The following is a 27,623-nucleotide window of genomic DNA, read 5'->3' as shown; positions in this document are numbered from 1 at the left end:
ACGTAGAAAAACAACTTTAAGTGACCATGTTGTTGCTAGAATGACTGAGATCATATCCAACAGCTTCATAGTTGATAAGTGACTCATTCTAAGGCACAGTGACTTCTCCCCAAGGTCATTCAGCTGGTCAGTGGAAGAACAAGCACTGAACCAATTCCCATGCCTCCCAATCCTATATTATTTCTCCCTCATTACGCTGTCTTGCAGCCACTACAGATGCCCATCAAGGCTTGGCCTTCTCAGGAAGCAGGCTCTCCATCTCTGCATGTGTCCATTCGCAGGCGGGATGACCGCCTGCCTTGGGAGATCCCAGGGAATGTCTGTGATGGGCAGAATGTTGGAATGGACAGTCCCTAAGACTGCTTTCAAGTCCATGACACTACCATTTGAGTTTTGGGAAGTGACCTGAAAATTTGGGTTCTTTCAGGTAGAACTCTAGTATTCACTAAAAAGAAGTCTAGGAACTTATTTTTTAAGTGAAAGCAAGTTTATTACGAAACTAAAGGAGTAAAAGAATGGCTACTCCATAGGCAGAGCTGCCGAGAAGCCTAGGAACTTAGGAGCAATGGTTGGCGTACAAAAAAGGTGGAAAAAACTTCTTAGTACACTTTTCCAGTTTCTTAAGAACTTATTGTGGTTACTATTGGTATTATTGCGTTGATATTATCACTCCCACACCTCACATTTGGCAGGAGTCAGGGGTGTGTTGGGTGGGGAAGAAAATCTTCCTGCCTTGGTCCTCACTCTGCCAACCAGAAACTGTGAAATCCCTACAGAAAGGGACTAAGCCCATATGGGTGTGCCCAGAGCCATGGCAGAAAGCCACCTGGACATGGTCACAGAATAGATTATAATAACACTCAAAGCATTTTCATTCATTTTGGCCTATGCCAAGAAAGACACACCCTCTTCTCTTCCTCCCAACCCCTACCCACCACACTTAAAATCCACACCCCCATGAGTAATTCAGTCATTTATTTGGCCCACAATCAGAGGTAAAGGGCTGAATTGCTGACCTCACTAGTTCATATCCAGATCCTGAATCTACACTTAAAAGAATGTACGGCACAGGATTTCCCTCATTACCACTGAGGTGCAGATGACAAATTCATTAATTAAAAGTTACTTTCTGGCTCCTGGTATGTCTGTTCTTTGGGAAAGAGATTACAATCTGTGGCAAACAGTAATTTAGCTTATAAAACTGGAACCCAGTTCTGCAGTGTGAGCTGGCTCTGAACTTCTTGTCCATGAACATGTGGCTAAATTAAGACCACATTGCAAAGTGGGTGATAGTGGGATGTAATATCACCTTGGCTCTGAGGTCATCCCATGCTCCCAAGTACCCATTCTGACTTGCATTACCTTGAGTCCTCTTTGGATGGAATTTCCAGAAGATTCCTACCCTTGTGTTCCCTTTCCCTACAAAATGCAGCCGTTCCTAATCTCTCATGTCCTCTGGGCCATTCTCTGTGTCTCTCAAGATGGCTACTCATTATTTAGCAATTGTCTCCTCTTCTTCTTCTACTCTGTTTTTCCTTCCCCCTCCCTCAGCATCATCACTTCCATTTACCAAACCTTCTCTATTTTCAAATATTATGCTGTACGTTTTACATACATGATCTCATTTGTTCATCATTCTTTTTATCTTCATTTTTTCGGATGATGGCAATAACTCGCCCAGGTTAAAGCTAAGGACTAGAGATTAGATTCAGACTAAATTTTTCTGACTAAGCCTGATAACCAACACATTGTAACAGAAGACCTAGAGGGGAGGCTACCTACTACAAAGAAATGATGTTCTTTCCAGTTTATATTGGAAATGGCATATTGGGCAGTGTATAAACCCTTGATGCAAACAAGAAAAAGTTATCCGATGCAAAAGAGAGACTTTAAGTGAAGCTAACTCAGCATGCTGTGACCAGGAGGAAGCAATGGAAAGAGATGACAAAGGTGTTGTTTATTGATACTTGGCTACAAGAGAGGTGTGGGAACCCAAGGAGCAGGTTAGAGAGAAAAGAAAACTTGCTTAGAGATGGTATGGTCATCGCTAAGCAAGTCTTTGAGATGAATCTCAAAAAGATGAATCTGAGAAGCTGGAAGCCTTTTTGCCTAACACATAGAGACCAGTTAGAAAGCGTTTGGAATAAACATACTGAGAGGGATTTTTCTGAGCCAGAAAAAAAAAATATCTCTAAAAGTTGGGCACACTGGCACACATCTGTAGTTGGAGCTACTCTGGAGGCTGAGGTGAGAGAAACTCTTGAGCCCAGGAATTTGAGGCTATAGCGTGCTATAACTACACCTGTCAATAGCTATTGTGCTGCAGCCTAGACAACATAGCAAGATCCTGTCTCTAAAAAAATGTTTTAAAATGTTCCTAGGGCCAACAGAGAGTGAGTTTTCCAGCCTAGAGGTGATTTATTTTATAAAATATATTTTAAATATATTTTATATCAAAATATCATATGTAATATAGAAATATATTACTTATAGGAAAAGGATAGAAATTGGTCCTGTATTAAATTATGTTATCTTAGGTCAAGTAACAAGGGTCCATTATTCACTCCTCTATTCATGCATATGTTTATTCATTTTATTCATCTATAAATATGTACTGAGCACTCACCATTTACAAAGTCCCATATCTATAAGAAGACATATAGTAAGTATACTCTCTAAGGGAATTTCTTTCTTTAAAGTGGTTTCTTTTTCTTCCCATATTCATATCCGTGGCACTCTGATATCCACAAGGATGCTGGTTAATATGACTGCAGTAAATATTTACAGATGAATAAAATGAATAAACATATGAATAAATAAATAGAGGCATGAATAACGGACCCTTGTTACTTGACCTAGAAGAACATGATTTAATACAGGACCATGTGGGAGAGGGCTTTGGAGGCTCTGAGGCTCACTCGGGGAGGAAACAGACAAAGGTGTGTGGGAGGCCTGGTCACTCCTGACCTGATGGAAAGGGAGTTGCATTCATTTCATTCATTTCTTTTCAGTTCTGGATTTTTGTACCTGATGCTGATCTAAAACAAAAACCATGGCCAGGGTACAATGGCTCCATGCACAGGTGTTTTATGCTCTCTCTATCCCAGAGCAGCCCTGAGCTTCTTAACTCACTCAGAGTAGAAGTCAGCTTGTCCCACCTCCTGCTGCTGTGGTACCAGGGCAGCATCCCCAGGAAAACACCTTTTGCTCATCTCCTAGTGTCTTTTCTGTAAGTGTGTGGCTTACAAAAAACCAGTCATCTACTTCATTTAAATACCTTGGACATTGTGTGGCCTAAAAGTGCCACGTGTCTTCAAATCTTACTCAACCTCTTACTCCATGTGCTGTGGAATGGCTGTGAACCTCTGTTTCCTCACAGGTGGAAAGGAGATAATGCCACCTGCTTAGCAGGTGAGAATTAAATGACAATTAAATGGAAGATTCTAATTAGAGTACCTGGCACATAGTAGGTACTGTATGCTATTTGAAGATTGGGTCTACATTTCATGGAAAGACACTGAAATAATTTCATATATTAAAACAGTGTTGTAACTGATTTCAAGCTCTGAGATAAAAATATATCAAATTCTATAAAGAATGGCATTTTTAAAGTTATACTTTAAGTTCTGGGATACATGTGCAGAATGTGCAGGTTTGTTACATAGGTATACACGTGACGTGGTGGTTTGCTGCACCCACCAACACGTCATCTACATTAGGTATTTCTCCTAATGCTATCCCTCCCTTTGCCCCCTACCCTGACGGGCCACAGTGTGTGATGTTCCCCTCCCCATGTCCATGTGTTCTCATTGTTCAACTCCCATTTATGAGCGAGAATATGTCGTGTTTGGTTTTCTGTTCCTGTGTTAGTTTGCTGAGAATAATGGTTTCCAGCTTCATCTATGTCCCTGCAAAGGACATGAATTCATCCTTTCTTATGGCTGCATAGTATTCCATGGTGTATATGTGCCACATTTTCTTTATCCAATCTATCATTGATGGGCATTTGGGTTGGTTCCAAGTCTTTGCTATTGTGAACAGTGCTACAATAAACATACGTGTGCATGTGTCTTTATAGTAAAATGATTCATAATCCTTTGAGTAGATACCCAGTAATAGGATTACTGGGACAAATGGTATTTCTGGTTCTAGATCCTTGAGGAATCACCACACTGTCTTCCACAATGGTCAAACTAATTTACACTTCCACCAAGAGTGTAAAAGCATTCCTATTTCTCCACATCCTCTCCTCTGTTGTTTCCTGACTTTTTAATGATTGCCAGAGAATGGCTTTTTTGTTTTTTTGTTTGTTTGTTTGTTGTTTTTTTTTTTGAGATAGGGTCTCATTCCAGTTGCCCAGGCTGGAGTGCACTAGCACAATCTTGGTTCACTGCAACCTCAACCTCCCAGGCTCAGGCGATCCTCCTACCTCAGCCTCCCCAGTAGCTGGGATGACAGGAGCATGCCACCATACCCGACTCATTTTTGTATTTTTAGTAGAGACGGGGTTCCATCATGATGGCCAGGCTGGTCTTGAACTCCTGGACTCAAGCCATTTGCCCGCATTGGCTCCCAAAGTGCTGGGATTACAAGTGTGAGCCACTGCACCCAGCCGAGAATGGCATTTTTATGTGTTTTAAGTTCAGTAATGTGTAAATGCTCAATAAAAGTTTGCAATTATCACATGAAGCAATTTAAAATAATCAGAATTTGTATGTATGAGTCCCAAGTTATTTCACAATGTTTATGACTATTACAAAATGAATTTTTAACAGATCCCTAAAAATAGACCTGTCGTCCTTTCTTTTCTTCCCTTATAAATGAAAACCATAGGGAAATAAGACTGAGTTTGGAGAAGAATAAGAGAGTATTCCAAAGTGATAAAACCTAAACATGGTTCATTAGGAAAGAATGACTAAAATTCTAATCCTGTGCACGTCCAGGATTATGAGGGATGCAAAACGAATGCCATTGACACTAGGATAGAATATTTCCTGCCAAGTGCGGTGGCTCACGCCAGTAATCCCAGCACTTTGGGAGGCGGAGGCAGTGGATCACTTGAGCCCAGGAGTTTGAGACCAGCCTGGGAAACATGGTGAAACCCCATCTCCACCAAAACAGAAAACAAAAAAACAAACAACAACAAAAAGAGCTGGGCATGGTGGTGTGTGCATGTAGTCCCAGCTACTCAGGAGGCTGCGGCAGGAGAATTGCTTGAGTCCAGGAGGCGGAGGTTGTAGGGAGCTGAGACTGCACCACTGCCCTCCAGCCTGGGCGACAGAGAGAGACCCCAGTCTCAGAAAAAAAATTCTCAAAGCCACTTTCTGGCTACCTTACAAAGAAAGGTGCCATATATAATATTATATTTCATGTAAATCCTGTGGATATGACTTTAACTGGAGAGAGAAAATCTCCGAATTTCACATGCAAATAAGCCACAGACTCTGGAGTAGCCCTACGGCGGACCACAGGAACACAGGGGACTCATTGGTGAAACTTCCAGTTGGAGAAATGCTGAGCCAAAGACAGAGGCTTTGGAAAACACTGTGGGAAAAATATACTCCATGGAAATGTGTGTCTTAAAACTTTTCCGTATGAGACACTAAAAATATTTCTTCCTCCACAGCCGTGTTCTAATATATAAGTAGATATTCACGTAAGTAGTTTATGAACTACTAAGAAGGAAAGAACAACAGAGATTTTCGTCTTTGGTTCAAACTTAACATTGATAAACACTTTGACTTACAACTCAGTCCTTGGGTTGCAAGAATGACTGAAAACAAAAAATGCATCAGACATTTCTAATGCGGCGCATTTCTTTTCCTTGAGATGGTAATTCCTATTTTCCTGTAACTTTCCATCTGCTGAGGTTGAGCCATCCATACTTCTTGGGAAGGGCAGAACTCGATGGATAGCAAAAAACCATTGTTCCATTTTGACATCAAAATACATTTTGAAAGTTACAAGAAAAACAATAGGCATAAGTGTCTAGGTTTCAATTTCAAGAACCAGGCACCCGAAGGAGAAAACAGAAAAGGCTTTTCTTGGTTTCTCATAGCTGGACATTCAATATCCAGAATCTATCTTTGGACATTGAAGCCAAAGAATTTTCCAGCATGCTCTTGGGTGAGGCAGATGTTAGATATGGGGTTTCTCTCCACAGAGGGAAGTAGTAAAACTCCTGGACTGGCGGAATATTTTTTAGGAGAAATTTGGAGGGATGAGACTATGGTGAAATTGCTCCTTGGGTTCCTTCTGAGGCACCTGGTACCCCCTACTCCCCTGTAACTCAAGAGAAAGAGAAGAGATGAAAGAGATCATAGAAACCTCATAGATTTGAGGGCAAAATGAAAATCAGAAAAACCCCATGCTGCAATTTGGTATTTGGAAGTAGGTCAGCAAGTCCAGAGCCAAAAGGAGGTAGTTGCAGTAGGGTAACCAAGGGCTGGCTGTGTTTAGGACCCCCACACCCATTGCCAGAGTAACTAAGGGGCCGGCTGTGTTTAGGCCCCCTGCACCCATTGCCAGAGCCAGGAACGAGGGAGAATCACAAGTTCCCAAACGCTCCTGTGGCTGTGAGATGAGAAGGCCAAAGAACCTGACAACCCTGCAGCCAAGATGAGGAGGGCAGAGTCTGAGGCTTGTAGGCAGAGGAGATTTGCAATGAGGACAGAGGCTGACATGTCAAACACAGGGGGAAGTGCCACGTGGAAACACCAGGGAGGGAGAGAGGCCTCATGCCTTGCAGTTGTGACAGCACATAGCTTTCTTTTTCTTTTTCTTTTTTTTTTTTTTTTGAGACGGAGTCTCGCTCTGTCGCCCAGGCTGGAGTGCAGTGGCCGGATCTCAGCTCACTGCAAGCTCCGCCTCCCGGGTTCACGCCATTCTCCTGCCTCAGCCTCCCGAGTAGCTGAGACTACAGGCGCCCGCCACCTCGCCCGGCTAGTTTTTTGTATTTTTTTAGTAGAGACGGGGTTTCACCGTGTTAGCCAGGATGGTCTCGATCTCCTGACCTCGTGATCCGCCCGTCTCGGCCTCCCAAAGTGCTGGGATTACAGGCTTGAGCCACCGCGCCCGGCCTAGCTTTCTTTTTCTCTTTTTTCTTTTTCTTTTTTTTTAGACAGTCTCTGTCACTCAGGCTGGAGTGCAGTGGTGCCATCTCAGCTCACTACAACCTCTCCCCCCTGGGTTCCAGCGATTCTCATGCTTCAGCCTCCCCAGTAGCTGGGATTACAGGTGTGCACCACCACACCTGGCTAATTTTTGTATTTTTAGTAAAGATGGGGTTTCACCATGTTGGCCAGGCTGGTCTTGAACTCCTAGGCTTAAGCAATCCACTGCCTCCACCTCCCAAAGTGCTGGGATTACAGGCGCGAGCCACCGTGCCCAGCAGGAAATAGTCTATCCTAGTGTCAGTGGCATTCTTTTTGCTTCCCTCATGATCCTGGACCTGCACAGGATTAGAATTTTCGTCACTCTTTCCTAATGAGCCATGTTTTTAGGTTTTATCCCTTTATAATGCTCTCTTATTCTTCTCAAAACTCAAAGTCTTATTTCCCTGTGGTTTTCTTCTTCTCACAGGTTCCTCTCTCCCCAAAGGTTCGAACAAAGAAAGGATGGATGGGTGGGGTCCTTTGAGGCTGAGTATGGTAAATGCTACAGAGATTGAGTTAACCTGGAAGAAGTGTGGTTTGAAACAAGAAGTGACTCAGTTTCCTTGAATAGGTGAGTGAGGCCTAGGTACTGTTCTGCCAAGTAGAGCAAGTTGAGTTCATATATTATAAATAAAGGTGCTTTTCTGCATGTGAATGGTACTGTGCATCTTAGAATCCTACTATACACGAATACTTAGGGGATGATTGAACTGGAGAAGCGGAGAAAGGATAAGATTGGTGGGGTCAGTATAATGAAGTATATATTGTTTCTATACTTTTTTTTTTTTTTTTTTTTGAGATGGAGTCTCACTCTTGTCACCCAGGCTGGAGTGCAGTGGCACGATCTCGGCTCACTGCAACCTCTGCCTCCCAGGATCAAGCGATTCTCCTGCCTCAGCCTCCTGAGTAGCTGGGATTACAGGCATGTAGGCCCGCTACCATGCCTCGCTAATTTTTTTTTGTATTTTTAGTAGATATAGGGTTTCACCATGTTGGCCAGGCTGGTCTCAGAACTCCTGACCTCAGGTGATCCATCCGTCTTGGTCTCCCAAAGTGCTGGGATTACAGGCATGAGCCACTGTGCCTGGCCTTGTTTTTATACTTTTAATCTAAGAAATCCATTTGCACAGGCCCAGCCCATTGATGTGTGAGTCTAGCATGTAGTATTTTTTGGTGAGAGAAACTAGGGATTTCAACTATGCGCAAGTGGGGGATGTGGGAGGGAAAAAATTTTTAAAACATTTAAAATTTACTGTTCGTGGTTACAAGTTTCCTTAGGAGACATAATATTTTTTTTTCTCTAGTCTAAAAAAATAATTTGGACTAACCTCAAAAAAGCTGGGTTTAATGTTTCTCAGACTGTTTCCAAGCAGACTAAAATACCAACAAACTCATATCCACGGGGAGAAGTTTATGGTTCACCAAGTTTGCATGATTCATGCTGAAGAACCTACACGCCTGAGATGCATGGATGTGCCTTCTGAATGCAACGTGTGGAACACGCACACCAAAGCAGTGGGTTCTTTAGAAAGGCTGCCTGATGCGGAGGGCCGCTGTAGAGAAAGTGGAGTCACTGAAAGGAAGACAGGAGAAAGAGGACAGGCAGCATTTCACATTCATTTTGGATCTGTACGGGAAAAGCATTCTGGTAGCAGCTTTGGAAATTTGAGTTGGATCAATAGCTGAGCCAACAGTTTGAGATGCTTATTCAAATCCTCTTCAAAGCAACAGCTCTTGAGCTTGAAAAGATGAGTTGTAAACATTCAAAAAAAAAAAATAGCAGAAAGGAGCCATCAGGATAGCTGAGCCAACTATGCTCAAACTGTCAGAATTGGAGAACTAATTTAATATAAACGAAAGAGCATTTTAAATGGTCCCTATGATTAAATATGTTGTTATTATTTTGAGATGGAGTCTCGCTCTGTCGCCCGGGATGGAGTGCAGTCGTGTGACCTCAGCTTGCTGCAACCTCCAGCTCCCAGGTTCAAGTGACTCTCCTGCCTCAGCCTCCCAAGTAGCTGGGATCACAGGCATGTGCCACCACGCCCGGCTAATTTTTGTATTTTTAGCAGAGATGGGTTTTGCCACGTTGGTTAGGCTGGTCTCGAACTCCTGATCGCAGGTAATCTCCTGCCTCGGCCTCCCAAAGTGCTGGGACTACAGGCGTGAGCCACCACACCCGGCCTAAATATGTTAATTTTTATGAAAAGGCTTTGTAAATTCTAAAGTGGTATGATGATATCTGTTACTACTGCCATTGTCATTTTTACTTAGTCATCACTGCTGCCAACAGCTACAGCAGCCCAGAGGTGATGTGTCACATATCTCACCGTCATGGCCCTTTGGCCATGAGGTCTAATTACAGATGGACATGGAACTGTCCTGAGATTTACTTCTTTCTGTCAGAAAATAATCATGATGCTCATTTGAATCACAGAAATGGCTATAAGTAAATTAATAAATGGAAGTTGTTCTCATAATAGAAGATTCAAATTATTTCTTAACATTTCCATTATTACCTCAAATCATTACATGGGCATCCAATACAAATGATACTAGCAACCTCCCTAGTCAGTAATGACACCATCATATTTAGGGCAGCAATAACCTGAGTAATGATTCTTTTTGACAATTTAGCCTTTCAGGCATTCACCCTAGGATGCTTTTTCGACTTGGCAACGTAATACATTGGGATTTAGAAGTTATCTAAAATTTTTCACCTTGTAGATAAGAAATCTGAGGAAATAAACTTTTCCAGCCAGGTACTGTATCAGTTTTCTGTTTGTCCTCACAGCTAATTCCTTGAAAGATCTGTTTGTATTTTATGGTGTCTACTTTCCTACCTTTCCTTCTTTCAACACACTTCACTCAGGTTGCTGTCTCCGCCCCTTCCTGGCATGTCAACCAGGACCTCGTCTTGTCCAATTCAAAAGATTATTCTCAGTCCTCATTTGTTTTGGACACTCTGCAGCATTGATAGAATGAATCACTCATTTCTTTTCTTCCTGAAACATCATCCTCATCTGGAAACTCTTCTGGGCTTTCCATCTTACGGGGTACCCCTTTTCACCTTCAGCCTCTAATGCTACAGTGCTTCAAGGCCAATTCTTAGAACTTCTATTTACATTCACTCCCTTAAGAGACAGCAAATAGTCTCATGGCCTTAAACACTATTTCTCCTGTGGTGACTCTCAAGTTTATATCTTGAGTCCAACATCTTTGTGATTTGTATTTTGAGCTGCCTACTTGATATTCCTATATGGAAATCTATAAACACACCTCAAACTTAACCTGGCCACAGATCTCTTGGTTCTCTCCCACCTCCCAAATTGCTCCTCCTTGACCGTTCACCACATCCATAAATAATACCACCTTTCACGCAGTTCTTAGACCAAAACTCAATAGTTACCCTCAATCCTTTTCTTTCCCTTACATCCTGAGTGCTAGCCATCAGAAAATCCCATCGTTCATGTCTTGAATCCCCATCACTTCTTTATTTGTCAATAGCTGTCTTTTATTATTAAAATATCATAAATAGGTCTTAGGAATTATCCGACATCTTGTTTCTGTAGCTGTACAACTCTTAGATCTTACTCATCAGTCTGTCCCTTTTTCAGAGACATAGATACCATCCAAAAATGTTCTGATATCCTGGTTTTTAGCTGTTGTGGCTTGCTGAGTCAAAGCAGCTGAATTTGAAACCAGTTCAATGTCATTTCCTTTAAGGATGAACTCATCTTTCTGGGCTTGGGATACTGAACAAGCAATACCTGGGCTCACCCGAACCCTGCAGATATATTTTTCGCTCAAGAAAGTTCTAACGTCTACAATACAGCCATTCTCCTGCATAATGACATTGATGGGGAAGTGAGTGCACAGAGACCTCATCTTGTCACAGATGCCCAGTGTAATGCCCTTGATCATCTTCTGTGCATGACTACAGAGAGCATGCACGGCAGCCAATTCCTGTCTTCTCAGCATTTGTCAATCCGGAGCCTCTGTTTTTTCTTTCCAAGGAGCCCGAGTTCTATACTGACGTGACTGAAGTCCCTCTGCAGGGCTCCTTTGGGGCCTTTCACAATAACTGTGTCCCTTCAGAGTGGTGTTGACATTTTCTGGAATGTGGACAGTCTGATCACTGAGAATAGCCTTCATTCTGCAGCAGATGCAGCTCCCATCACTTCTTATTGCCTCCACTAACTACTTCCACCCCACAAGCCACCATGGTTTCTGGACTGAACTATAATAACACATCAAGGGGTGTTGCTGGCTTTCTCGCTACCTCCAGACTATTCTTCATGCAGCTGCCAGTGTGCTATTTAAAAAATTAAATTAGATCATATAACTTCCTTGCTTGGAATTTTCTTGTGGCTTCTCATCATACATTGAATAGACATCAAAGTCCTCACCCTGGCTTGCAAGTTTCCTGTTTATTTCTCCAATCTCACCTTCTACTGTATCCCCCTTTGCCATCACTTCCTATGCACTCTGACAGCCTCTCTCATCTCTTACTCTTAGGCTCCCACATATCAAGCTTCTGTTCACTAAGGACTTAAAAACGTGATCTTTCCCTGTTAGAAATGTTCTCCCCCAGATCTCTGTATGGTTTGCTCTTTTATATAATTCAAGTCCCTGTCTATATTTTACTCCCACGATCCTCCATCTAAATTAGATTCCTCAACTTTGTGGCCCTTGTCTAACCCTCTACCCTGCTCTTTTCTTTTTAGTACTTAACAATATCCCACATTATATTTTTTTATACTTGTTTTCCTATTAACTGTCTCCCAGACTAAAACGTCAACTTCATGAGGGCAGAACCTTTGTTTGTCGTATTCCTTGTTCTATCCCTATGTGTGGAATAATACTTAGCACAGTTGAGCACTAAGCCATGTACACTAGGCATTCTTTGAACATCTGTATAGTGTGTATTGAATGAATGTTTAAGGACTTGGAGGCAAACACTGAACAGAAAGATGGGAGCGAGTCAGTGAGATGGGAATAGCACATTTTACTTTGAGATATTCCATATCTTGGTTGAATCCTGATTTTATCTAAAATCGCACAACGGTTTTTCTTCAGATTGTTCCCATATACAAATCATCACCATGTAATGAGCTTAGGAAGCACCAGAATGGAAAATAATAGTCAGCATAATGCAATAGTATTTGAAAAGTAATATTTGAAAATCCACAATTATGATCCTATCTCAGTTTTGTTCTGGAAGACGCCAATAGCAATTTTAGTGTATGGCACTGAGGAACTTGCATGCACATCAGCTCATTTGAATGAACATCAATCATTACCCTAGGCATGAAATAAACCATGTGCCAAAATGAAGTTAACTAAAAGGTATATTCATATATAATCATCTTAACTAAGTAAGGATGACTAAAACTTTAAACACACACAATGTGAGAGCACTGATATTTTGCCAAAAATGTTAGCAGGAGATGCGGCTTCTGAAGTATAGATTGGCAGTGATTTCTTATAGGTTTTGTTACACATTTTCTCTAAATAGCAAAGAAGGAAAGTTTGCATCCTTCTTCAAATTATACAAGGACAATTACTAGAGGCTCTAAATACTCAAGGGAGATAATATTCTTATTTAAAAAGTTCTGAATGTTTTATCCTTAGATTTCTGACTTTTCTTTTAAAGTATTTGTATTATTGTATACTATTGCATACCTATTGTATAGAATGTACTTGTTGCATAACACATTACCTCAAAATGTATTGGCTTAGAACAACAATAAGCATTAACTGTCTCTTATGGTTTCTCTGAGGCGAGAATTTGGCAGTGGTCTAGCAGAGGGTCTGGCCCTGTCTCTCTCATGAGTTTGCAGTCAAGATGTTGACCAAGGCCACAGTCAGCTAAAGGCTTGACTGTAGCTGAAGGATCCATTGTCAAGGTGGTTCGGTCACACGGCTGGCAAGTTGGTGCTGGTCATCATTGGGAGGCCCCAGTCCCTATCCACATGGACCTCTACACAGGATGAGCGAGCATCCTCCCAAAATGGAAGCTGACAGAGAGGGCACAAGTAGGAAGCCACTGTCCATTTTTTTTAACCCAGCCTTGGAAGTGACACACTGTCACCCCCACTACACCCTGTGAGTTATACAGAAAGACTAACTCTGAGTCCATATGGGAGGAGACTACAGAAAAAGCATGCATACCAGGAGACAAGGTTCCTGGGGCCATCTTGAATGCTGGCTAGGGCGGAGTTGGTATGGGTTCTTTCTTCTCAAATCCTTCCCAACTCAGAAGCAAGGGAAGAGGAGGAGAGGGTAGGGGTGGGGAGAGAGAGAGAAAGACAAAGGGGAGGGTTTTGGGGGTCAGGAAGCAGGAGAAGGAGGGAGGGAAGAAGGTTAGTGACAGAAATGTTGAAGTATCTGAACTTGGGGCCAAAATGGGTTCTCAAATGTTAAAAGAACTACAAGCCTACATACCTCCCTACTTTCTCCTTGTACTTAAATGGCATGTAAGGTGGGGATTAGTTTATTGATATTAAGAGGGGAGAGTCTTCTCTAGCATTAGCTGCTTTTGAGTAGTCGGGTGGTTGCTATATTTCCTCCAAGGATAAGCAATGAGAGTTTTCATAATGTCAACTGAGATTTGTCGAAATCCTTTCTCTTGCTTGTTCGCGTTGCCATAGTCTCATAAATGTACTCTTAATATAGTTTAGCGTTTTTTCACCCCATGTAAAAGCTTCAGTCACAAGTCTAGGCTGCTTCCTCTTTCTTCTCCTCCTCTTCTTTCTCTTCTCTCTTACTCTTTTCACTCTCTAAATTTCTCCTCAAAGTTATTTTCTAATTATTTATACTATAAGTTTTAACAGATTTTAGATACTGGAAAAAATAATCAATATACATTGGGAATTTGAACAAGTTTTGTGGTCACTAAAAAGTAGCTTCAAGTTATGGAGGTCACCAGTAGATATAAATGGCAAAAAAGAAAAATTACTACCATCTTTTCAAAGTATATAGATGCCAATGCTATCTATATCATATGAATGGAATATGAATGGAATAGTTATCAGGAACCATTCAGAAGTGTGTAAATATTCTCTGTAGAAACAGAGTAAGAAATTTAAAAAGAAATCACAATGCCACCTAATCTCAGAACACAGAACTGTACAACAGACTTTTTAAAAAGGCACAAATCTAGAATGATCTTAGTACCCGCACCCTTGCATAAACACCTTGGGCAAGATAACTATCTCTATTCTATGGAAAGGCAACATCTGCCTTTTATCAAGAAAGTTATGGGAACTGATTTGATGACTGCAAGGAATGAAAATAACTCTAGCATGGTAGTTGAGAAATAGACTTTTTTTTTTTTTTTTAAGGTGGGGTCTCCCTCAGGCTGGACTGCAGTGGCGTGACCTCTGCTCACTGCAACCTCAGCCTCCTGGGCTCAAGTGATCCTCCCACCTTAGCCTCCTGAGTAGCTGGGACTACAGGTACATGCCACCAAGCCCAGCTAATTTTTGGATTTTTTTTGTAGAAACAGAGTTGTGCCATGTTGCTCAGGCTGGTCTTGAATTCCTGTGCTCAAGCAATCCACCTGCCTCGGTCTCCCAAAGTGCTGGGATTACAGCCGTGAGTGCCCAGCCTACAAGAAATTGACTTTTAAGTTTGAGCCTGATCTTGTGAATTCCTACATTTGGCAAGGGGGACTGAGTGTTCGACAGAGCCCAGATCTGTCATAACATCCCAGCTCTGACTCACTCGAAACAGCCTTTCATGTTCTGTGTAATCCTGAGAACAGTGTTTAGGACAATCTTATTTCATCTCCCTTGGTTTTGTGAAAATGACCAGCCTTCTCACGCTACTGATTAAAACGGAATTCCTTTGTCCTGTCCCTCCACCCACTCTTTTTCTAGTGTTCTAATCACTAAAATCACAATCAAAGATGGAGACTATTTATAAATAACTGTAGGAATGATCCAGTGTTTATTTAGTCTACATTTGCTAGCAGGTTACTGTCCTACTGAATGAACATGATACATGTGCATGCTAACCTCCTGGAGATGAGGTTAAACTGTGGAGTCCCTGCCCTGGTGTGAACTGTGTTAAGATATGTTCATGCTTCCAAGTTGATATTAAGAACAGCTTGGTATTTATTAAGTAATGACTCTATTAAGGAGAGTGAGATTTAGCGACATTAAGTTTCTTGCTCTGGGTCACACGGCCATTAACTGGAGATGTCAGGAATGGATCTCAGGGATATCTGATTGCAAAGCTGCTATGACAAGCTATTGCTCTCCCAGTGTGATAATCTACACTGGATAGATTTTAGTATGCCTCAATACCTAAAATTAACTGCTTTTATAATTCATCAAATCTTATGTTAGCATATATTATACTGCCTGAGAGGCTTCAAAAATATAGTATGTGGACTGGGTGCGGTGGCTCACACTTGCAATCCCAGCACTTTGGGAGGCTGAGGCAGGCGGATCACCTGAGGTCAGGAGTTTGAGACCAGCCTGACCAACATGGAGAAAGCCTGTCACTACTAAAAATACAAAATTCACCAGGCGTGGTGGCGCATGCCTATAATCCCAGCTACTCAGGAGGCTGAGGCAGGAGAATCGCTTGAACCTGGGAGGTGGAGGTTGTGGTGAGCCAAGATTGTGCCATTACACTCCAGCCTGGGCAGCAATAGCGAAACTCCATCTCAAAAAGAAAATTAAAAAAAAAATATATATATATATATATGTATACACATATACATACACACACATAAAATATGTGATCTCATGAATGTAACATCTATTTGCTGAGTTTCTGTTACCTTCAGTTACTGTACAGACAGAGAGACAAATCATCTATCCAAATAATGGTAAAGTAAACCGGAAGTAATGTAATAACACGTGGGCACTAAAATGGAGAACGCTCCCAGTTAGAAGTATTAGGAAAGTCTTTCCGGAGAAGATATGTGAGAAGGGCCTTAAGGCATTACTAGGGGATGGGGACGGCAGGCCATAGGAATAGTGTTTCTGTCAAACCCAGCTGAGCAGGATAACTTTTTTCTTCCACTGCATTTTTCTTGCAATTGGAAGAAAAATCTGTCTTTGACTTCAACTTGCTAACTAATACTGTAGACAGTGACTTTTTTTCAAAAGTGCTTCATATACAAAGAAAAAGCACACTAAATAGTGGTCAATTTTGTTAAAAATATATACATATGTAATTTCTGCAACATGGTGGACATACCCTAAACCACAAGTCAAACCTCTGTATAATCCCCTGGCCTTCAGTGTAGACAGAACCTGTGACTTGTTTTTAAGCAACAGAATATAAAGGTGACAGGAAAATGTGGCACATACACATCATGAGATACTATGCAGCCATAAAAAAGAACAACATTTTATCCTTTGCAACAACATGGATATGGCTGGAGGCCATTATCCTAAGCAAATTAATACAGGCATAGAAAACCAAGTGCCATATGTTCTCACTTATAAGTGGAAACTCGCCAGGCGCGGTGGCTCTGGCCTGTAATCCCAGCACTTTGGGAAGGTGAGGTGGGTGAATCACCTGAGGTAAGGAGTTCGAGACCAGACTGGCCAACATGGTGAAACCCTGTCTCTATAAAAATACAAAAATTAGCTGGGTGTGGTAGCAGGTGCCTGTAATCCCAGTTACTCAGAAGGCTGAGGCAGGGAGAATTGCTTGGACCTGGAAGGTAGAGATTGCAGTGAGCAGAGATAATGCCACTGCACTCCAGCCTGGGTGACAGAGCGAGACTTCATCTTGAAAAAAAAAAAAAAGTGGAAACCAAGCACTGGGTACACATGGACATAAAGGTGGCAACAACAGACACTGGGGTCTATGAGAGAGGAGAGGGGAGGGAGGGAGGGGGCAAGGACTGAAAAACTACCTATTGGGGTACCATGGTTACTACCTGGGTGACAGAATCATTTGTAATCCAAACCTCAGCATCACACAATACCCCCATGTAACAAATCTGCACACGCACCTCCTGAATCTAAAATAAAGGTAGAAATTATCATTATTACTATTACTGAGACAGAGTTTCAGTCTTGTTGCCCAGGCTAGAGTGCAATGGTGTGATCTCAGCTCACTGCAACCTCTGCCTCTCAGGTTCAAGTGACCCTCCTGCCGTAGTCTCCTGAGTATCTGGGATTACAGGTGCCCACAATGCCCAGCTAATTTTTGTATTTTTAGAAGAAACGGGGTTTTGCCATATTGGCCAGGCTAGTCTTGAACTTCTGGCCTTAGGTGATCCACCTGCCTCGGCCTCCCAAAGTGTTGGGATTACAGGCGTGAGCCACCGCTCTTGACCAATTATTATTATTATTTTTTTTTAAAAAAGGTGATGGGGAGGCACTCACTCAATTAGTTACATTATGTAGTGTATTAGGCCATTCTTGTGTTTCTATAAAGGACTACCTGAGACTGGGTAATTTATAAAGAAAACAGTTTTATTTGTCTCATGTTTCTGCAGCATGTACAGGCATGGCACCAGCATCTGCTCAGCTTCTGAGGAGACCTCAGGAAGCTTTTACTCATGGTGGAAGGTGAAGCAGGAGCAGGCAGGTCACATGGTGAGAGCAGAAGCAAGAATGAGAGAGTGGCAGGGAAGTGCCACACACTTTTAATGAGAACTCACTCACTAAGCCATGAGGGATCTGCCCTCCTGCCCCAAGCATCTCTAAAAGGCCCCACCTCCAACACCGGGTATTACATTTCAACATGAGATTTGGCGGGGACATACATCCAAACTCTGTCGCGGGGTAAAGGTGATGGAAGGTCACTCCCATGATTATATGACATATATGACACCATCTTAGCAGACTAGAGAGAAACTCCTGCCGGCCTTGAAAGCCTTGAAGAAGCAGCAAATTGCTACACTGTGAACTGCCTCTGGAGAGGGCCACATGGCAGAGAACTGGAGTGGCCTCTAGGAACTGAGGGCAGCCTCCATTAAATGGCCAGTAAGAAACAAAGGCCCAGTCATATAACCACAAGGAAATGCACTCTACTAATAACCTAAAGGAGCTTGGAAGACCATTCTTCCCCAGTCGAGCCTCCAGATGAGAATACAGCCTGAGTGACACCTTGATTGCAGCCTTGTGAGACCCAAAGCAGAGGACCCAGCTAACCTGTGCTTGGACTCCTGATCCACAGGAACTTATGAAGCTTATTAAATGTGGGGTGTTTTAAGCCACTAAATTCATGGTAATTTGTTATACAGAACAGGAAATGAATACACCACAGAAGTTGACCAAGCTTTTTTTCTACCAAAGGATTTGATATATTCACCCCTATATTACATAGACCTGTCATTTAATAATCTAGTTATGCTTATCTGGATGATTTGTCCATACCAGTGGTTAGAATCCACGTGGTGGGCTTGTTTAAACACATACTGATTGCCAGGTCCCACCCCAGAGTTTCTGGTTCAACTGATTTGGGGTGAGACTGAACATCTGCATTTCCCACAAATTCCTAGCTGATGCTAATGCTGCTGGTTTGGAGGACCACATTTTGAGACCCATTGATCTCTACCAATTTGTTTTATAAACATTTTTGTGTCAATTTACATCTCTAGGGCAAAAGGATTACAAGATATATTTTTCAAATATTTGGTTATTTAGAATACTGAAACCTTTGTGTCAATATGATGCTAACATTTTCTCCTGTTCATCCATCCATTATCCATCTTTCTCTCTTCTGAACAAATTATTACAAATAAATTCAGAAAGCTGAACACAATGGGGAACGTGAAGTGGGAATTGATAAGAAAAAGGATCTGACTTTTCCTGATATTTGAGTTTGACTTGGGAGTAAAGACTTTGGAATACAACTATAAAACGGGCAAAATATCTATGGTAAAAGTAATTATTCTCATTCTAGGAGTTATAATTGCTCAAAATGTTGGATTCCTTGAAGCTATTTACAGTATTTCAACCACAAGATGTTAGTAATCTGTGTCTAAAACTCTCTTAATGCGAAGCTCAAGTTTAGGTTGGGAAAGTTACTTGGCTTCCTTGAGATTAGGAACTTTCTTTGTAAAATGAAGTGAACTGACAAGGCGACTGGCAGGTCCCCCTAACTCCATATCCCATGGCTTTAGGGAATGAAGTCTTGGGTCTCTTTCTCTACACACAATGAAATTTCCCTGTCTTCTCTACATATGGTAACCATATAGCCTGAATTTCCTTGGACATCTGTAATTTCAAATATACTGTCTCATTGTCATAGTATGTGTCTGAAGTTTTAACTCTGGAAATAGTTATATTGACATTTTTCACTGTTAGGAATAATACCTTCAATTGGAACTAGGCTACATATCCTGTTTGCCTTTACTGTTCTCTCTTGATTTCTATGCTTTTGCTGAGAGCTGGGCATGCTTTTCCCACAGGAGTGAAAACTGACTCTTAGCCTGCAGGCTGGACTTCCTTGTCTACTGCCTCAGCCTCAGGGTAGTGTCCTAGACATGCTGTCTTCTCCCACATTCCTCTGTGGTAGCAAGTGATTTACCCATTTATGCAGCTGATTAGAATGTAGCACCAATACAGTATGAGAAATCTCAGAGCACAAAAGATAAATAGTAGTAATTACAGCTATCTGCTTTAGGTACCTATTGTGTACCCTTTTCTATCTATACACTAAAAAATGTGTAGTAAATAGAATCCAACGTAATCAGAAACAGGTATCATTTCAGATCTTAGCTCTGATGTCTCCATGAGATGAACTATTTTAGCTCTGGTACTTTATGGTTGCCTTTCAGGTATAAATTTCTCTGGATACATCTCCAACTTATGTATGATTATCTGATCACGCAGTTATTTCACTTGGAAAAATGTCAAGTACCTTTACTTAGATCATACTCCTATGTCATTTTCATTAATGTCTTCTCAGCCATTCAACTACTATCTCAACCCCTTTTGATGACTTCCCTCTTCTAAGCAGGATCTTTACAACTTTAAATATTTCTAGGTTATTATCATGTATACCTCTTGGTCCCTTGATGTATCAGTTTGTTTATGTTTCTAGTTCTGTGAGTGAATGTCTGGGCAATTAAAAATAATGACTTTCACAAGAACCATGGTTCATAATTTTTTTCTGCCCTGGGAAGAAAATCGGTACAATACTCCTAAGTTGACCAGAATGGAGAAAGGGCTTGTTATTCACTCCAACATTTGTTCAAATGTACTATGCGCTAAGGACTGTCCTAGCTCCAGAGACACAGGGATGAGTAAGACAGTCCTTACATATAAGGACTCATGTTCTGTGTCACATGGGTTTTCTGCCTCAGGTTTCAAGGTTTCAAATCCCTCCTCTTGAGGAGGAGAATAGTTGAATGAGGGTAAGCCGATTATCCAGGCAGGCTTTTCAGAATTCACATATCTATATTTTATGTTTAAGTGGGGGAGGGAAAAAAAGGAAATAATGTTGAACTAGAGATTCTGATTCAAGCTGGTGAAAGAAGAGAAAAAGTGGTAAGAACAGGGACATTGTATAGGCCAAAATAAAGTGGAGCTCAAATCTGATTTTATTTTGGACCCATGATTTCACGACTTTTGTGTAGTGATGATGTAGCAAAACTTAATGAATAAATTTGAGGGAGCAGACTCAACATTCTTGAGTACATATAGCAGATACATTTAATGCACATACAGAAAATAATTTTTATTTTAAAGTTGGAAAAGTTTTATCCAGCCCTCCTCTTTTCTCCTGCATAAAGTCCTCAAGCACCCAAAGCTCACCCATTAGTTTGGATCATTTAGATCCAAAATAGTGCAGGCAGTTTTCACACCAAAATGGTCACTTGGAGTTCTTTAAGCAGAATATACTTAATTTTAGGAGTTTATGGTGTCTATACTGGAATGGGAAAGTAATGAGAATAATAAATAGGAGAGAACTCTTAACACATACTTCCTAACACACTAGCATGTGTTGTAAAAAGAAAATACCATTGAACTCTCATAGGATTGCAACCATACATAAACAAAATACAAAATCAATTTAAATTACCTATATTACTGTGATGCACAATATTCTCTTTCAAAGTGTTACATCCCTAACCATTCCAGTTAAAGAAGGAAAAACATAACATGTTACATCCCCTTTTTAAGAAAATGAATATTATTTTCCCCCCAGTATCTCACAGTCTCTAACTAATGATGTCACCACAGTCTGTACTTAAGCTAATTTGGATTGGGGTACCCAGTGAAGTATTAACAACATATGAAGGTGATTCAAAGGGCTGTTGTAAGAGGAATGCTGAGCTAGGAGGCTTGGGTCCCAGACTCTGGCTTTGGTGATCATGAGAATGATGAATAGTTGCTATTAATTTTTAGGTACTTATTGAGTGCCATGCGTTAGGCTATGTGCCTTACATGAATTTTCTCTAATGTAATCATCTTAACAGTCCTATGGTACTGTTATTACTTTTTTTTATCAATAAAGCTAAAGCTTAAAGAGTTAGCTAAGTGACTTATCCAAGGTCATAGCTGAACTAAAGAGGTAGAGTCAAGATTCCAGCTGATGCTTAACCCCAAAGCCTATACAGATGCTCCTTGACTTAGAGTGGGGTTATGGCCCAATAAACTCATTGTAAGTTGAAAATATCATAAATTGAGAATGCATCTGATATACCTAACCTACCGAACATCAAAGCTCAGTCTACCTTTAATGTGCTCAGAACACTTACATTAGCCTACAGTTGGACAAACTCATCTAACACAAAGCATACTTTATAATAAAGTGTTGAATATCTCATGTAATTTATTAAATCCTGTACTGAAAGTGAAAAACAGAATGGTTATACTTGAAATACAGTTTCTACTAAATACGTATCACTTTCACTCCATCATAAAGTTGAAACATCATAAGTTGAATCATTGTAAGTTGGGGACTGTCTGAATTGTCCTCTTTGCCGCCACTAGACCACGTCTTCTGAATCACTTAACGCCTCTTGCCCTCCTAAAATAACAGAAGGGTTGGACCAGGTGACCTCTGAGGTTCCCTTAGGCTTTAAATTTTAGAAACCCTTTGATGCCCTGTTGGAAGACCATGAGACTGGAGTTCTGTTTTTCCTGACACCTTGTCTTGGCTCTGTTTTGTTCTGCTCTATAGCCTGGAGACACAGAGAGTAAGTCTGTGACCTCAAGGCTGCGGAGGGTGTGCAGGCACCCTGTAGACTGACCATGGTACAGAGAAGAAAGAACTGGCCCAACAGAGATACTTTAGTCTCACTGATCTATATTCCTAAGCAAGCTGACTCAACACAAACAGAAGCAGAGAACAAAGGGGGCCCCCAGGGAGTCATCTGTTAGCAGCACTCTCTTCCTGGACAGGCAGGATTCTCACACTTTATAGACCATGCTCACCCCAGAGGTTAGGCTCTCTCCTCGGTTATTTGGAGAGGGAAATATCCCATGACTGAATAGGATATTTGACTATATCCTATATATTGTGACTGTCCCAGAGTGTTGTCCTCTGGGCTGAGAGCTTTCATGAGGACAGGACTTGACTGGCTTCTGGCATCTGTTTGCTCTCCCTACACCCCTTTTTCAGGGAAGTCAAAGGCAGAGAACTCTGTGGAGCTTTCAGACTTAGATTTTTTTTTTTTTTTTTCTGGGATTCCCCTCTATCTATGGCAAAGATTTCTCAGACAGTGGAAGCAAATTCCCATCTGTTAAAAATCTGGAAATTTCCAAATTCCCCTTATTTATCTTGTGCTTGTTTTGGAAAATCTGGGAGATGTCCACAGATAGATGTATGGCGGTCTTCTGAAGGATGTTTTTAAAAGATTGCAAAACTGAATCACAGTGAAAGTCAAACTGCAAGCAAGCTCTTATTTTTAGGCTCTGTGCCAGACCTGACCAAACAAAACAAGCAGAAGATAAACAAAGACATCAAGTTAAAAGACCCAGTCAGCAACCTCATTTAAACTGTTCATCTATAACAGAGACCAGGGGGAGCATCACCAACCAAAAATCTAAGTTTAACTTTAAGCCACTTACAGACCTAAAATCATGGTACTGCTCACTTAGTAGGAACTGAACAAACCCATCAAATCTTACATTATAAGTTGAGTGGAACTTTGAAAAAAGGAGTGCCTTTTCATAGAACTGCCTAGTGATAGGACAGGAAACATCATCATTAATGTCTTTTATTGAAATCTGTAGTGTCCCCATTAAAAAAAATCTCGAAAGTAGTTGAACCATATTAAGTTTCTGTCTTAGACACTGTGCTAATTGCTGGGGATTAAACCATGATTGATATCTTCACAGATATCATGTTCCTTCAGAATATGATAGCCTCATGGTGTAATCAAACATCCAAATGGATGTCACTTAGTGTGACAATGAATTCAATCCACCCATTAAACAAACATTTATTGAGTGTAGATTATGTGCCAAGCACCAGGGCAGGGGCTGGGGCAAGGTAAAGAACAAGACGTCACACAATCTCTGGTGTCAGAGAACCCTGAGAGAGTAATTGCACGGGAGTTATCACGGGGGAAAGCTCTATTGCCGGGGAGGACACAGAAGGGAATCCATTCTAGTCTATAACTCCTGGAAGGCGGAGAATGGCATTTAAACTAAAAGACAGTAAGAGTTGGTAGGGCAAATGGAGATTACAGAAGAAAATAGCAGGAGGAAGGCCAGGAGTCCAGATGACCTGAATCATCGAAAATCAAAAGGAGGGAGTGAGATCGCCAAGGCATTCTTTGTAGTCTGAAGGAAATCCAACTGCATTCAAAAAATTACTAAAATTCTTTCCTCATTTGGTGCTAAACAGAAAATATGTAACTTTCAACCAGAGCTTATGATTAGCATATGTATGGTTAACATAGTGAATATGATTGCCACTAAATGCAAATACACCCATCATTTCAGCGGACCTGTGCAACCAACTAGATCTGAAAACTACTAAAAAATTCTGATTATTGATTTTCTTTTACCAGAGTTGTGAAACACTGTTCTACTAAATTAGTATCTTGAGCAAAAGAACTCCCGAGTCAGGTATGTTCATGGAGCGGAAACTGTTCAGGTCCTCAAACCACCAGGCATTTGACCTTCCAGCCAAATGAATTACTTCTATGAAAATGAAAGAACATCTTAATATTATCATAACACTTTAAATGAACCCGGCTTTAAAACATACAGTCTTCTCCTCTCAGTGACTTATTTCAAATGTACTTATTCCTTCCCTGGGATAAATTTGGCCTCTGTATTAACCCAGAGGTCAGAGAGCTAAGAACACCTCCCCTCTGAGGTACACGCAAAAGCAGGAGCTGAGAGAGTGGACGCAGCCTAGGTCAGACAAAAAAGACGGATTTGTTCAAGACGCGCTGGGTATGGAACTCAAGAAGGATGGAGAGATGGACAACACTTGCCAGTGATGCAGAGAAGCCATGACCTCTACATTAAAACCCATAAAACCCTCTGAGTAGAAAAATCCAGTTGAGCACCATCCATATGGCTTCCTCATAAACACTTGGAATAGCGAAGCTCCCTAGATGCTGGGCAGCAAGAGCACAGGTAGTAGATCTGCCAGCGCTGGGAAGTCAGAAGCCAGTAGGCTTTCTCTAGCGAAGCCAGGACATGTCAAAATGCAGCCACTTCCCCTTTTGTCCTGGTCACAGGGCACTGGGCTTTTGTGTACTCTGACAAATCAAAAAATAAAGTCAGCCGTCAATGAAGACTGGTTCCCTTGCTCTCCCACCCCTTCAAAATGTTGCTGACTACTCCTCAAGGTTTGTCCAACAGAGCTTTGCAGGACCGCTGAGCCTCATCAGAAGAGGCACTCATGTTCTAGGTCTTTGCAGGACGAATTGCTCTATTTATTTTCTTCTCTCTCTCTCTCTCCAACCACTCTTTTTTGTTTGTTTTTTGTTTTTGAGATAGGATTGTACTCTGTTGTCTAGACTGGAGTGCAGTGGCATGATCATAGCTCACTGCAGCCTTGAATTCCTGGACTCAAGTGATCCTGCACCTCAGTGTCCCGAGTAGCTGAGACTACAGCTGGGACATCAGCCACCATGCCGGCTATTTTTTTTTTTTAAGAGCCATGGTCTTGAGGTCTTGCTGTGCTGCTCAGGCTGGTCTCAAACTCCTTGGCCTCAGGCAATCCTCCTGCCTCTGCCTCCCAAAGTGCTGGGATTATAGGCGTGAGCACCATGCCCAGCCTTCACAACTATTCTTATCAAAAAGATCACACACACACACACACACACACACACACACACACACACACACACACACCAGGAAGGAATCTTTTCTAGAACTTGGACTTCCTCACTAGCTCAGGAGCCAGTCACCTCATATTACAGCGATGAAGACAAATAAGAATAGTTTCTGAATTGTCACTATTCTCTGTAATTTCTTCCATTTTTGGTGTCCTTGAAACATGACAGCAGTACCAACTGGATAAGAGTGATCCACCACCCAGAGTTTGATCTAGTTTTATGGAAATAAGCCATACATAGGGATAGATCATGAAGCCAATGGGAAAAATTTAAAACTTGAGATGAAGTTAATCAAAGTCTTTTCTATTAAATAAAGGTCTCTTCCTTCAAGATACTATTTTGAGCAAATAAGATTTCTGCGATTCTGCAGCACTGAACTTAATTAAACAGCATAGCAAAATGGAAAACAGATGTCACAGAACATTTTCAAAGGACTTTAATGACATTCAGCCTGTTTTCTTAGACTTGTTTGCAGTTGCTATCGTACCCTGCACTTAAGTAAGTTCCTGAGTTGTTGGAATGGGAGGATTTATATCCATTTCATATAACTGGCAGTAGAAAATCTATTCAAAGAGAAGTACAGTTGTGGGAGTCTTACAGAGTTTTTGGGCCATAACCTGAATGGCTCTTTTGGCTTAAACTCTTGAACTCTTTTAAATTAATGTTTTCCATCTTTCAAAAGAACTTTCCATACCACCAACTCTGATTCTAATTTTTAATGGTCCTTTCTGGTAGTCTCAGGCTTAATTATTCTGAAAGCACCTGCAAGATTGACTAAGAAACTTAATATCTGTCAATTACAACTCAGAAAAAATCACAGCATGAGGAAATTTTGGGAGATGAAACTCTTTGTCAATCCAAGTACAGGCATCCACAGTTAGATTTTTAATGTAGTTTTTCATACATTGGGAAATATTATATTAGAAATTCAAAACTGCAAAGGTCTCTTTAAAGTATCAAAATTTCAGATTACACTGAAGAGAAGAAGTAAGTTTACTTTCCCAAAAAGTGCATTCAGAAGGAAAATGCAGAGTGACCAAATAGGAATTATAGAGAAACTTGTGACTAATTTTCTTCTTTTGTAACTCATCCTTTAAAACATCTTTTAAGATGTTTCCCAGTGCTTGAAACCATGTGATGATTATTGACATATGTCCCAAGTAGCATTACAAAATTTATAAGATTTTTTTTTTTATACAGGAAGCTCAACTACCTATTAAAAATGGCATGTGTCATGTTTTTTTCCAGTTTCAACTGACATGGGAATTAAGAGGAAGCAATGAATTATCATGCTGCCTGTTGTTTATATGAGCATCCCATGCAACTTTCAAATCAGAGGCTGTTTTAAGCTGAAACATTGATATCTTTCAAATCAGAGAAGAGACGACATAAATACATGCTACGAGTGAGAAACAAAAGGACAAGAATTCTAATTAGAGCAGCAATAAAGTAAATCTTAAACAAAAATTCACACAGTAAGTGGGTACCCTTATCTTGCGCAATGGCTTGCTTCTGGTGCTGCCTTTATGACGTGTGTGATGGAGAGGGCTGCACCTTCTTTTTTTTTTTTGAGACGGAGTCTCGCTCTGTCGCCCAGGCTGGAGTGCAGTGGCCGGATCTCAGCTCACTGCAAGCTCTGTCTCCCGGGTTCACGCCATTCTCCTCCTCAGCCTCTCGCGTATTTTTAGTAGAGACGGGGTTTCACTGTGTTAGCCAGGATGGTCTCTATCTCCTGACCTCGTGATCCCCCCGCCTCTGCCTCCCAAAGTGCTGGGATTACAGGCGTTGAGTCACTGCGCCTGGCCTGCAAATTCTATATTATCATCAAAATGGGCCTTTTTCCTGTCTGCACTTTTAAAAAGTTGATGCGAGTATTCATACATATTAATGGGGGATATGATATTTTGTTACATGCATAGAATGTGTAAGGATCAAGTCAGGGTATTTAGGGTATCCATCAGCTCAAGTGTTTATCATTCCTGCGTTGGGAACATTTCAAATCCTGTCTACTAGCTATTTTGAAATATACAACACCGTACTGTTAACTACGGTCACCCTACTCTGCTAATGAACATTAGAACTTATTTTTTCTAACTGTATGTTTTAACCTATTGACCAAGCTCTCTTTATCTTCCTCCAAAAACCCTTCCCAGCCCCTAAGAAAAGGGAAATTAATACATTGTTGGTGGGAATGTAAATTAGTATAGCCACTATGAAAAACAGTATGGAGATTTCTC

The 27,623-nt window shown here is 41.2% G+C and overlaps 1 protein-coding gene and 1 pseudogene across 2 annotated transcripts in view; both read right to left on the bottom strand.

The window, feature by feature from the left end:
- The window catches only part of PALLD (palladin, cytoskeletal associated protein), a 446,787-nt gene that overhangs the window by 161,229 nt on the left and 257,935 nt on the right, over positions 1-27,623 (bottom strand). The gene's annotated exons all lie outside the window — the stretch shown is intronic.
- On the bottom strand, positions 10,540-11,309 carry LOC105530309 (annotated as a pseudogene).

This window comes from Mandrillus leucophaeus, unplaced genomic scaffold, assembly GCF_000951045.1.
Source record: "Mandrillus leucophaeus isolate KB7577 unplaced genomic scaffold, Mleu.le_1.0 Scaffold81, whole genome shotgun sequence".
Classification (NCBI taxonomy): domain Eukaryota; kingdom Metazoa; phylum Chordata; class Mammalia; order Primates; family Cercopithecidae; genus Mandrillus; species Mandrillus leucophaeus.
The sequence above is the reverse complement of the archived record's forward strand: the minus strand, read 5'-3'. Positions and strand labels throughout refer to the sequence as shown.